At 45.6% G+C, this 14205-nt stretch overlaps 1 long non-coding RNA gene across 1 annotated transcript in view; it reads right to left on the bottom strand.

Annotated features, from left to right (window-relative positions):
* Positions 1-14205, bottom strand: part of LOC138525761 (uncharacterized) — a 205975-nt gene that overhangs the window by 66903 nt on the left and 124867 nt on the right. Inside the window, exon 3 of the long non-coding RNA XR_011283421.1 lies at positions 1767-1876. This is a non-coding gene — a long non-coding RNA (uncharacterized lncRNA). The remainder of the gene's footprint in view (positions 1-1766; positions 1877-14205) is intronic.

Here is a 14205-nt window from a genome sequence, read left to right as displayed (position 1 = left end):
TATTGAGTACGTATGATTGGAGCTGTGTAGTAGCTACCTTATCAATTAGTTTTAGGAAGAACAAAGTATTTGTAATTGGTCTTAAGTTGGCTGCATCCAATGGATCCAGACCAGGTTTTTTCAGTAATAGAGTGACTGCCACACTTTTTATAGATTGAGGGATAGAACTAGTGCGGAAGGATGATCCAACAAACCGGCAAAGGAATGGGGCGAACAATTCTCACTGTTCCAGTATGTATTTAGATGGAAAAATTTCCCCTGGACAATTGGTGGGGTGCATATTTTTTAGTAGCTCCAGAATTTCAACTGGGTTAGGTTCGGTGAAATTGAAGGTGCCTGGAGCAGCAGAAATAGAGGGGGAGATCAAGTGGAGGAGGAGTCAGCATTTCCTGTTCAATTTTCTTTTGGGCTTTCAGCAGCTTATCTGCGAAAGCCTTCTGAACTCTGTTGCAATCATCAATAGTGGGTTTGATATCAGAGTTACAGACCAAGGGTTTCTCCCAAGTTCTGAAGAGACAGAAAAGTTCCTTTGTCTTATCTCCAGCCTGGTTTATCTGATCATCATAATAAGATTTCTTAGTCTCTATGATCAATGTCTTATATTGCTTTTCAATGAGCTTCCGTGTTAACAAGTTCTCATTAGATTTATCTTTATGCCAGGTGTGTTCTGCCTGTCTTTTGTTAGTTTTAAGGTCAGCTAGTATAGGAGTGAACCACTAATGGCGATTAGTCAATTCTTTGATTGTTTTGTCTTTAAGGGGAGCCTGCTTATCCAACATCTCCAACTTGACCTCATTATAGACTTCTGTGAGCCACTCAGGATTATCCTGTTCTTTAGTTTTATCCATGAGCAAGCCCACATAAGTCTCTAAAATGTCAGAGGTAATGTTCTTAAAGTTACTCAATTTAACTGTATGTGCAGTGGTATGCACTCTTACTGGTTTAACAGGGAGCTCCAAGCAGCACGTCAAGAGATAATGATCGGACCAGATGCATGGAGTAGTGGAGATAGGCCCAATTTGGACATTTCCTCCTCCTATTCAGTCCAAAATATGTCCCTTGTTATGGGTCTGCTCGGTATTACAGTTGACAATATGATGGGTTTTCATCATATTCTCCAATTGTAGTGCTTTTTTATCTGTCCTATCATTTTTCCATAGATTACAATCACCTAGTATTACTAGCCCCGAGTTAGTTGTCAGCAAGGGCGTGACCAAGTTAACTAAGTCGTCATTAAAGTTACCTCCATCACCTGGTGGACGGTAAAGTAAGACCATATTCAAGCTATAGTTCGGGTACGAGGTCAATTTGACATGGATAATATCACAGCCCATGCAGTCTATTTTGACCTCATAGAACCCAAACTCTTTTTTACATATTAGGGCTACTCTGCCCCCATACTATTCTCTCTGTTTCCCAAAGAACATGTATCCAGTAGGGGTCACCTGTTCAATAGTTGGTCCATGTGCTTCTGTAAGCCAAGTGTCCGTGAAGCACATAATATCTGGTTTTTGTTCCTGAATGTAATCGTGTATTTCAATACCATGCTTAACAAATGAGCAAGTGTTTAGAAGGGCAATGGTTAGGTTAATGAGGGTGCGAACATTCCTCCTAACACCACCAATGTTGTCTTTATGTTTATGAGGTATGACAAATGGCTTAGCATTTTCAATCCCAACAGCAATGCCAGCATTGGAAGATATACCCTTGTGCAAAACCATGGATTCCCCCATATGGTTAGGTTAATAACAGAGTGGTAAACCTACCCCTTGGACTTCTAGTAGTCTCAGGTTACGAGAGTGGAATGCCGAAAACGCCTGTACGTGCACGGACCTGCACAAACCTGCCCGTCTCGTTCGCGCTGGCGCTTCCGTGCCTGAGGACGAAGAAAATGCGCATGGTGACTAGAATACTTCTGGGTAATGTAGTTTAATCACCCGCTTGACACTTGTGTACCGTGGAGCTCGGTTTTAGCACGCGAATGAGGCAGCAAGATATAATCTGCTACTAAACAACAACAGTGAAAGGCTTCTAAAACAAATTATGTATTTGGAAGGCAACTCTGACTAACTCCAACTTTGTTTCAATAATGCACAGCTAAATATTTCTAACAGTTTAAAACACAGATTAAAACAATTTTAAAAGTTCTCACACGGACTACCTACCTTATGGAAGGAAATACATAAATTAGAGCAAACATACAATACAAATGTAAAAGAATCAATAAAATAATAGATTATGTGAAGAATAAAGAACAAGAAAAATATATACAAGAGGTAAAAGCATATGATAATTATTTAAAGTGTTTTAGGGACTCTATAGCTTCTGTCAAATGTCTTCACACCCATACTGGAGTAATGAGAATTAATAAAAGACAAAAGGAGCCAATCTCATGTTATGTTTGTTAACACCATGTGCAACACATCTCAATCCTATAAGTTCAACATATGAGATTCCACCGCAAATTCAAATGAAGAGGTTTAGCACCTTTCCAATTGTTCGGTATCATCTGAAAGGCAACAGCAATAAACTGATCAAGTAGGATGGGTGATTGAATATGCAACCTGTACAAGTTAGCCAAAGAGTTCAGATTTAAATTGTGGGGAGTTGGACATAGTTTAAAAATAAAGTTCTTAAGAACATCTTGCCACTCCCAAAATCTAGACACCATTTTTTATATTTGATTTGCTTGGTTTCAAACACAATCGGAATCTAGCCTGTCTTTTTTTTTAGATTGTCCTTAGTGGGAGAACAGTACCTGGATCATATTAAACCTTTTATAGCCAAATCCTTGTACCTTAATACTTTGGATTACCTCTTGCGACCTTTGCAAGCAAATGGTTTCCAGATGGATTATCAGATGTACATTGTTTTGTGCTTGGAATTAAGGCATCCAGCACTTTCTTTGTACTTGCCCCTTACATGATAAGGCACGCAGGCATTGTCTTAAGATTGCTTTAGCTATTTTGGTGTGAGGCTCAGGGCTGGTGCAGAAGTCCTCTGCAGATCAACTGATCACGATTATGTGATCTTATCTGTCTCCAGGTGTGTGCATAGGCCCTGGAAGAAGAGGAATACATTCATGAGGTCAAAGTAGAATTCTTCGACATGCACATTTCTATATGGGTCTAACATTTATGATGCATGTTGCAAGGTTTATCCTTAGTTTTTTAAGTGTATATCTCTGATTGTGATTATGAATTAAAATGTTAAGATTTTTTATCTGAGTTGTGATGTTTTAATTCATTGTTTACATGAATGTGGTTTTTATGACTGTTTGAATGTTCTGATATGCATATGATTTAAACTGTGTTTCCTTGTTATACTGCTTTTATGGTCTTTTTTATTTCGGAAATAAAGCTAATTTTGATTTTTGACTTGGATATAAAATCAGATAGGGTATTGTTTAGCCAAATTTCAGATTTGGGCAAGTAGAGAATTTTAACATCGGGTATACATTTGAGTATAAACATGTTCAAGTAAAAAGATTCAAACAAAATTCCAAGGAAAGGCGATCCAAAGCCTTTTCATCATTCTGAGACAGAGAACTAGCAGATCTTTAGATTGTTTAGCTAAGTCAACAACATTACAGAGCATACCAGTAATGGAAGCCACCAGTCTTTTGATTAACAGTTTGATTAGCAGAAACTAGTTGCAATGTTTCCCAATTCAACCCATTGGATAGCATTTTGGTAAAAATGCTGTATTCAGTATTGATCAGAAAAATCAACAATAATTTTTGATATATTGACCATCTTTACCAGATTTAAGGAATAAAACAAAGCATCTGTAAATTTATCTAAGGAATGCAGATTTTTGACAAAGCAAGAAAATAAATCAAATAATAAGGGTGTAAATATGTTAAGAAAGGAAACATACCAGTCGATAAAGAAATGATTAGGTCCAGGGGGCTTGGCCATATTTCGTATCTAAAATGGCTGGTTTAATTTAATGGAAAGACAAATCATTGTTGAGAAATGAAAGATCAATCTCATCTATATAATGATGTTTGGTATTTGAAAGAAATATAATAATCTCAGATAGGTGGAGTGTCATGCGGGCATCCCGCATGAGTCCTCACTGGTCTCTGGCAATGCTGAAGCGTTGTCACAACCAACATGACGGCCACCACCAGAAGCCCTGCCCATCCCAAGATGTCACCTGTTCTCTGGTTTCCACTTCCGTTAGCAAAGATCTGCAGCTACGTTCATAAGGACTCGACACTCTGTGCGTTGCAACCTACACCTATCCTCTCGTTCATTGACACTCCTTTCTTCCCCTGCTACTCTTATTTCGTCTGTTCCTGTTTGTGTTTCCTTCCCTTGTCCTTGTCCATGCTTCCCTGACTCTTGTGTTGATCCTTCCTAATTCTCTGTGGTTATCCTGCCCCTTTCTTGGATCCACTTCCTTCCATGGATCAATATCCATCTTGGTCATCTTCACCTAGGTCTCCCAATTCCTCATTACTACTACGTGAAGAAGGGTTTTCTCTCCACCAGGTTTTCCATTCTGGAAGCTTCCCTGGAGGGCACTGTGATGATTCACCAGGTCTTGCCACTTCTCCCCAGATAGGAGGCCTTTCCTATGAGGCTAGAGAGGTGAGGCTGCTACCCAGTACTCCCCCTAGGGGTGTTAATTTGTGGGAAGACCTCATAGGGAGAGACTCCCCTCATGGGGATAAGGACATCCACCTTGGAAAATGCCTCCATACCACCAGCACAGCACATAAATGCCTACCTTCATGGTCACCCTTTTCATCCACCATTGCTAGCGCTCGCCCCTGATCCGTGTGCAGCCTGCTGTGGCAGGTTCAAATCCCGGCAGGGTCAACTCAGCCTTTCATCCTTCCGAGGTCTATAAATTGAGTACCACTCGCTGGGATAGTAATGTCTTTTGTTATTTGAGCGCTCTGAGACCTATGGGTGTGTAGCGCTATATAAGTAATAAATACAAAAACAATAAATGGAACCATGTGCTACTGTAAACCCATGACTGACTAGTAGAAGACCTACTGATAGGAAGGACAACGTGAGAGGCATATGGATTAACCAGATGAAGAATCAGCCAAGTACTGTGAAAAGGTGGCTCCCTGGAGGCATGATGAGTGCCAAAGAGACTTTTCATAGACGGTTTTGATGTTACGCGAGGGTGGCGTCAACAGTATTAACAGGAAAGCAAGAAAGGACAAAGGGGATCTTATTGCGGAAGCCAGGAGCACACAAATGAAGCCCGGGAAGTTTAAAATCAGATCACTGCAGCCGGTGCAAGCTCGTCTCTCCGGGAGCGAGAGAGGAAAGGCAAGACGTTGCCTGAGCGTCCTGGGAGACGCAGTGTGCCGACTCACTTGGTGGTGGCTTGGCTGCTGGAAGGTGGTCTATCGGTCCAGAAACGAGGCTGAGACCACAAGCCTGTCGCTGAGCCATGCAGGAAGTGAGAAGGAGGAGGAAAGGACCCCGGGAAGAACCAGAGCTGTTTCCCCACGGCACAACAGGTAACGGGAGCAGCAGGAAGACCGTGTGGGGTATAGGAAGAGGCCCTGCTCACTAGGAGTGCATCATGAGTCATCTCTCTCGTCACAGTGACCAAGCCAATACCACTGTTACAGCAGAGTGCAACAGGAGTCATCTCCCTTGTTGAAGTGGCCAAGCCAATACCACTGCTCCACCAGAAGGCATCAGGGGGACGTCTTCCCTCGTCACAGTGGCCCACCCATTACCACGGCTCAGGTCGACTAGAGAAATGTTTACAAGAAGGATACAGAAGAGCCTGAAAAAGATATTTCAAATGGATTGTGTCCTCCCACGTAGTCTTCATCTTAGATAGATATATTCGTCAGATTGCTGCTTCTTTTGGAAAAATGTCCACCAGAGGGCGCTGTGCTCGAGGCCGCGTAGTTTGGTCCCTCTAAGGTCGAGCGTCGACGTCATCCGTCGTATAAATGGCTTGAGCCACGCCCGTTGGTTCAGTTCCGTTTACACAAGCTTCTGCTTCATGTATCGAAAACGGCACGTCAGTTTTTCTCTTCGAGAAATGTCTTCTTCCTCAACCCCGACAACACCCAAGACGGGGGTTTTTTTTTTAAAAGTGTCTCAAATGCGGAAGAAAGATGTCCATTCCGGATCCTCACCGCAACTGTCTTTGGTGCCTTAGTCCTGATCACTGTGTCGACGAGTGCGGGTCGTGTCAGGCGATGTCGAACAAGGCTCTTAAGGAACGCCAATGTAAGCTAGCGGTGGGGGAAGAGTCTTTCAAGTATGCTAAAAGTCTAAAAGACTCAAGAGAATCGAGATCTAAATCGCATCATGAGTCGATTGAGGTCGAAAAGTCGCTCAAGGAAGTTCTCTTCTTCGTCATCGAAAAAATCAAAAAAGCGACGTCAGATCTTCGTCCTCTTCTTCCTCGCCCGACAGAAGGTTAATTTCTTGTCCTTCAAAGCATGATTCCCCAAAGAAATGGGAGGCCTTTAGGGCTTCAATGCTAAAACATTTTGAGAAGGCGGCCTCGACCCCCTCAAAAAAGCTGCGAAGAGCATGCCCCTGTCCACTCTAAAGGTGACAGAGGGAAATCCAAAACATCTCACACTAAATCCGACAAAAAGTAGAGGGCGTCCTCGGACGATGATTCTCCAGCGCCTCATGAGACTGTACAGAAACCTTTGGTGCATAAATCAAGGTTGCCTGAGGATGAAATGGCGTCCCCATAGTCAAAGTCAGCTATCGACTCGACGCGTCCGACGACGCTGTCGAAGCCAAAAATGGCATCAATACCGTCGGCCTCGGCGTCAAAGCCTTACTTGACATCGAAGCCATCCTCGATGAGTATGTCGAAGCCGGTGTCGATGCCGTCGAACGCCTTTGTCTGGGAAATCTTTCATACCGGTTCCCAAGATGACAACTATGTCTAAGACTAGGTCTGTTCCACCTTTAGCAGAAACAATTTTCACCCCTCAGCCCAGGCAAGAATTTTTTAATCTATGTCTGCTATTTTTGAGGAACAAACCTCTGATGAGGAAATTACATCAGCTGGTGTTCGATTTGAGACAAGAGAAGTCCCTGAGGTACTGGTAGATACTAATTCAAAAATGTGAGACCTTTATGATGCCTACCATCAGCCAGTTGCCTAGATACCTCACCTGAGGTAGATTTTGAAAGGCCCCTGCTGAACCGGGGTATAGGAACCTAATGGGAAGAGTGATAGATTTTATGGGGTGGAAGTCAGTGTCCCCAAGATATGACCAGGACGACTTAACAGACATTATTGATGAAGGACCTCAAATACCCAGTCCTTCCCTTCCACAAAGCTCTTCAAAAGAGAATTATGACAAATCGGGTGACACCTGAATCTCTAACACCTGAAGTTGAGGAGCAGCCTTTTTTGACATCAAAGGACGGAGCCTGAAGCGGCTTTGCCGAAGAGGCATGTAAGACTGCCGCAGGCCGACATTCCCCCCAGGAGCAGCTGGGAAGGCACGAAGGCGTAGGTTGCCCTTGACCAGAGGTTGGACAAAATGGACCAGAGACTCCTCTCTGGGGAAGATAAGATCCAGGGGCTGGAGGCCATTCAGACCTCAGTGGACACCCTAAAGCTCCAGATGGGGGTGAGGCTGGGGGATCTGGAGAGGAGGGAGGCAGAACCACACTCAAACTGGACGATATAGAGATCAGGGAGCGCTGTAACAACCTACGCTTCTTTGGCTTCCCATAAAAGGAGTGAGAAACGGAGGGCAACATCTGAAGAGCCATCCGGGAGGTACGCTGCACACATTTTGGAGACAATGCCAAGGATGAACTGACCACTGATCGGGGGGGCGGTTCCAGGTGGCCCCCCTCAGTGTTGGCGCGCTTCCACTACTACGAACTGAGGACAAGGATCTTAAAGTGGGCTAGGAAAGTAGGCCCAACCAACTACGGTGAGGCCCAGGTCACCATTTTTCAGGATCTATCGGCTATCACCCTTACAAGGAGAAGAATGTGTGGTCCTCTTACCAAGTGGTTGACAGAAAGGGGTTGTGCTACCGTTGAGGGATTCCCTTTCTCCCTCAACTTTGAATACGACGGCCAAAACTATTGGCTGGCGATGGAGGGTGACATCAGTCGAGTTTCAGACGAACTCATGGAGGACTCACGGCTCCGGGCATCATGCTCGGGAGAGACCGCTGGATCAATGGATCAGCCGCTGGCTCCAGAAATGGACGCATTATGTCAGGGAGGGGGGGTCTGTAAATATTAAAAGCTTAATAGCTTAATACCCCACCAAGGTGTTCTTCTGGCCTTTATTAGATATCCCAAAGTAGGGGGTCTGAGTGAGCATCTCTGCTGGGTGTAGGGGACAATGAGGGCTTGTTTGAGGTTTTGTTATGAGTGGGGGGGCACTTAGAAAGAGTGAGGAGTTATTGAGGTAAGTCCTGTTGACTCGGGACCTTCTTGGTGATCCTATCCTGGACGGTGGTGGGGAATTGGTTGGGATTGGATGCCTGGGGTAGGAGAGCAAATTCGGGCGAGGCGGTCAGGGAGGCAGATGCCAAGCCATAGGGGCGGGCACGTTTGGTTTATTGTTTGGGCGGAGTACGTCTTCACTAGGCTCAAGTTGTTCAGCGGTATAGTGTGGATCTTCTCATGGAGGAATGGTGTCAATGTGAGGAATGGGAACGAAACAGGACCTCGAGAGATGAACTGGTGATGGACTCCCTTAATGTTAGAGGGCTAAACTCACCTGCTAAGAGTTCAATAACCCTGCAGAAGTTCTGGAGTGTCAAACTGGATCTCCTGATGGTACAAGAGAAGCATTGGCAGAGGGGGGTAGGGAGCTGCGCCTGGGTGGGGGAAGAGTGGTTTGTGGCCTCTGGTGCAGAGAAAAAAGGAGGGGTGACAATTATACTTCTGGCCCTGTTGGGCCTGGTGGTGGACGAGACACAGAGGGACCCGAGTGGTCAGTTCCTATTACGAAGGGATCCCTGAATGGTGAAAGGACCAGTGTGTTCATACGCACCCATTGTGAGCCAGGTAGATTTTTGGGTGGGTTTAAAAAACGAACTGAGGCTTTTTGTGGATGGCCGGCTGGTGGTGGGTGGGGACTTAAACATGGTCCTGGACCCGGTTAGAGACTGCAAGAAAATGTGTGAGGGGGCGGGTGACAACCCAGGCAAGGTGACCTCCAGGAGGTTTAGGAAAATCAACCAGGAAATGGGCCTTATGGACGCCCTAGTGGAGGGAGGAGAGGGTGACAGACCCTTTACCTTTTTCTCGTCGGTCCATAACTCCTACTCTAGGATTGATCTGATACTGGTGGATACAGAGGTGAAAGCCCAAGTCAGACTCTATCCTGGTGCCATGGTAGGATCATGACATGATTAAGATTGTGGTGGGGGTGACCCCAAGCAGAGGCCCTCTGGAGGGTGGCGTTGCAACGGCTTTCTACTGAAGGATAGGGAAATCCCCCAGTCTTTATTGACGGAAATCAGACTACTTTGCCTTTAATGCCAATGGGGACGTGAGAATGCAAACTCTCTGGGAAGGCTTTAAGGCCACGTTGCGGGGGTACTAATTAGAATAGGATCCCAGAAAAAGAAAGAACAGAGGGAACAGGAAGAGGGGCTAAGGGTGAAGATCCAGGAACTATAGCCGGGAGTACCTGGGGAACTTACCTCATGCTGTGCAAGGCAGCTAAATTGCGGCTTTTCAAAGCAAAGCTTAAGGCTATCCTGGTTCAGGACATGGAAAAGCAGCTACTGTGCCTAAAACAAAAATACCATGAGCGCGGGGGAAGAATGGGCAAAATACTGGTTTGGAAGCTACAGGAGGAAAGGAAAAGGAAGGCGATCGCAACCATTAGCGGGGGAAGGGACAGGGAGGTGCATGATACGGTGGGCATAGGGAAGGAATTTGCTAAGTTCTATGAAGTGCTCTACTTGTCTGAATTTGTAGGCAATGATGGGCAGATAGCCGCTTTCCTGTACCCCCTGTCCCTGCCCAGCATACCGCAGGGGAAGTCTGAACGTTTGGGGCAACCTGTCTCCGAAGAGGAGATTGTATCGTGCCTGGGAGCGATGGGTTCTCTGTGATATTTTACTAAAGATTCAGGTCCACATTAGCCCTGTACCTGGCCAGAGTGTTCAATGTGGTGCTGTCAGGGGGCCCCTTGCCACACTTGATGCTGGAGACCACGATTGTCACAATACACTTGGAGGGCAGGGACCCGATGAGATGTGCCTCCTACCGTACAATTTCACTGTTAAACAATGATGTGAAGATCCTAGCCAAAATACTGGTTCCAGATTGGAGACTCTGCTACCGTCCCTGGTCCATGGGGATCAAGTGGGCTTCAGGGAGACAGGGTTCTGACAATATTTGAAAAACCATCAACCTGATGCATCAGGCTCAGACTCAGGGGAGCGATGCATGCCCGATCTCTATGAACTCGGAAAAGGCATATGACAGGGTGGAATGGCCTTTTATGAAGTTGGTGCTAGGAAGGATGGGCCTTGGACAGGGTTTTCTGAAATGGGTAGATGCCTTGTATATTCTGCCCACGACACGAGTATGGGTCAATAATGTCTTATTTGATTTCTTCTGCCTGATGCGAGGCACAAGACGGTTGCCCTCTGTCACCTCTGCTGTATGCTCTTACAATGGAGCCACTAGCTGTCGCGATTATAGCAAACCAGGAGATCCAGGGCATCGAGAGTGGAGAGGTGGAGTTCAAACTGTCCCTGTTCGTGGATGACATTCTTGGATATCTCACATAAGTAGACTCCTCGCTTCCCAAACTCTTGGAACAAGTCGAGCGTTACGGATGCCTCTCAGGCCTTAAAATGAATGTAGCTAAATCTAGTATTATGCCGGTGGGTCCGAGGTGCACCAGACTGGTCACCCACTCTCGATACTGGGGGATGAGGGTTGAACAGACACAAGGGGGCTCATCACGAGTTGGGAGATAACCCCAGTGGTACTACCGCTGGGGCTATTAGCCCTACCGCCAAACTCCCCAGCGCTATAAGTGCTGGATCACGGGTTTGGCAGAACGGTAAGTCCCAATTCCCCATTGGGCCCATTCGGGAATTTTCCATTCCCCATTGGGCCAGTGTGGAATGTTCGGCGCTATTACCGCTGGCGTTTTTACTTGCGGCGGTAATAACGCAGAAAATCGGCAACATCATGGCGGATTTACCCCCAGCTCAGAGCTGGGGGTAAATCTGACAAGACCATGATTTGTCGGACCCTTAAATGCGGCAGTAATAGCATTACCGCTGCATTTAAGGGTTACCGCCAAACTCGTGATGAGGCCCAAAGTACTTCAGGTTTTTTTTACCAAGAGATCTTACAGGGGTTGTCAAAGCTAACTTGGTGCAGATCAAATAGTACCTCAGAAGGTGGAAGCCCCTCACCCTTTCCTGGTAAGGGCACATGATATTGGTGAAAATGAACATCGTCCACTGTTTGCTCTATCTGTTCACCGCCCTCCCATCAAGGCTCCCAGTGGCCTTCTTTACTGACCTGAAGAGGGCGCTTTCAAATTTTGAATGGCAGAATAAGAAACCACGAGTAAAGTAGGCTACCCTCACGCGTGACCAGGGGGGTTTTGGCTTCCCAGACCCGTACTTATACTAAAAAGCTGCTCAGTTAAGAGTATTCTTGAACATTTGAGGGAGGACCTGAGATTGTATTTCACCTACTTGGAAGACCTGGAAATGCACCAGTTGAGTTGAGTGATTACCTGTGGGCCTCCTCCAGGTGAATTCCAGGCGGTTTGAGGGTTCACCCCACTTTGGGTATTACGTGTGACCTTTGGAGGTATAGTGGAGTTAATAGGGCATTCTCGTCCTGGCCTTCACCCAAGGTGGGGGACCCATTCAATCCGTCACTGCGTGGGTTGAGGTGTGCCCAGTAGTGGTTGGATGGGGGTCTTGAGATGGTGGGCCAGTTGTTTGAGGAGGGTCGCTTTATGAGCTTTGAGGAGGTGCAGGAGGGCCTGGGGCAGAACAGGATCACGATCTTTGAGTACTTAAGGTTAAAAGGGATATTCACTGATTCTAAGCTGTGTGGCCAGGTGTCCCGGAATCTAACACTGTTTGAGAGATGGTTGGACGGCTCTTACTCCCGGAAGGGTTCTCTTTCAGGCATATATACATTTTTGGTCTCTACCCCGGAGGTGGGGAGATACAACTTTAAAAGGTACTTGGTGGAGCTTGCAGGGGAGAAGATTACAGAGGAGAATTGGGCCAGCATTTTTCAGATTACTTTCCACAGCAACCTATTCACCTCCACCATAGAAGACAATTACAAGATGCTACAAGGGTGGCATAGGGACCCATTGAAGATCGAGAAGGTTTCCGACGGCCTCTCCCATCTGCCCCAGGAGCTGTGGCCGGGTGGGTTCCCTCTCCCACATACAGTGGCATTGACCCAAGATATGCATCTTTTGGCCGGAACTCCTTAGCTGGATTAAGGAATACTCTGAGGTACAGCTGAGCATGGACTCACTCCATATGTTGGGGGTTCCGGCCAGAGATCGGGAGCTATACAGGTTGCCTAGGATATGTGAGGCCATGCTCAGGGCGGGGAGACTGGCGATAGCACAAAAGTGGCGGGAGTGGAAGTACCCATGAAACGGGAGTGGGAACAGAAACTGTAATATCATGGTAATGGTGAAGTTAGCTGCCATGGTTAACGACTACATGGGGTCCTTCCTGGAAGAATGGGGCTCTCTGCTGGCTAGGATGCAGGGCAACAGACCCTAACCAATGGGGAAAGAGTAGGCAAAAGATTATCACTATGCCCTGCCTGTATTAGGGAGCCAATCCAAATCTGTGTCAAATCAGACAAACTCTTATGGACTCATGCATCATCACCCCTGAAACAGTCTATTATTTTACTGTCTGATGTCCGAACACGCTGACAAGAAGAACGTGGGGAAGAGGGAGGGAGGTAGGATATTCAGCCATGTGGTGTTCAAAGGTCTTTGTTGTTGATACTGTCTGTTTAAATGCCAATATAAAGTTTGAACAAAAAGTACCACAGGGACCTCAAGTAATATATATAATGTATTTTGTACATCTGTGCATTATATCCTCAGTATATTGTTCAGACCGAGCCCTGTAAAAAAAGTTCCATTTTTTTTTATTTCCACATGCAAATTAGCAGCAAACTTGTATCTTTTTCCTTTATTATTGGAGTATTGGATAATATGTCCCCTCAGAGCAGCTTTGAAGGCATACATGTAATAGTAACAGAAGTATGCTCGTATTGATTGAGTTGAATAACTTCAGCACGGAAATATGAAAAATGACTCCATAAAATAATTTTTGTTGAGTAGGAAATTGTTAAAGGAATAGTGGCTCAAAAATATTATTGTCCCGAGGGCTCGGGCATGTGTTCTTAAGCATACGTTGATCGATTGTAAAAACATCTCCTATGCACCTTAGCTTAGTTTTCCTCCCTTTTACACATGTGAAATCAAGCAGCAGGACATGGCCATCTTGTGCTAATCTTATCTGTTTCTGTATTGCCCTAAGGTGAACTGCCCTTGCGGCACTAAATCATATCCCACGCCCCTGAAGCTGACATCACTATTCCTAGCGATATTCTCCACCTATTTTCATGACGTTACTGGGCAGCGTAGCCAAATGTGCCCAGTCATCACCTACGTCTTGACGTTAGTTGACGCAGAACCCGGAATATCAACACACATCTCCTCTCACAGCACAGCGCGTCCCAAATCGGAATATAAAAAAACACTATTTTTAAAGGCAACACCAATACTGTGCAATTTATAATATGCTTTTATTTCACAATAAATGTTCCGAGAACATCCGCCAATTTTCTTTTTCAACCAAATTTTTATTTCTTGGTGTTTGAAAATCCAATCATTATCACGAGGTAGACAGTGTTACTTTCGGTAGAAGAAGCGCAGTGAACGTGCCTTGAATCGAAAGGCTTTGGCATCGGCTTCTTGCTAGACCACCGTAAACGATGTCAGGGGGCCCCTTGTCGCTGATACTGCCAAAGGTCATATAGGTCCCGGGCGATCGTCCCACAAAAGCGTAATTGAGATCCAGCCATTTAGGTTTATCTGCCACTGCCTGTTGAAGAAACCATCACTCGGTATCTGGAAACGATGACATTCGCAGAAAGGATAGATGTGTATGTGTAGGAAACATAACAGAAATATATTTCATTAGCCATTCTTTCTTCAAATGTATCAATTCAC

The sequence above is a fragment of the Ambystoma mexicanum genome, chromosome 7p (assembly GCF_040938575.1).
Source record: "Ambystoma mexicanum isolate Mex_15411 chromosome 7p, UKY_AmexF1_1, whole genome shotgun sequence".
Classification (NCBI taxonomy): domain Eukaryota; kingdom Metazoa; phylum Chordata; class Amphibia; order Caudata; family Ambystomatidae; genus Ambystoma; species Ambystoma mexicanum.
The sequence above is the reverse complement of the archived record's forward strand: the minus strand, read 5'-3'. Positions and strand labels throughout refer to the sequence as shown.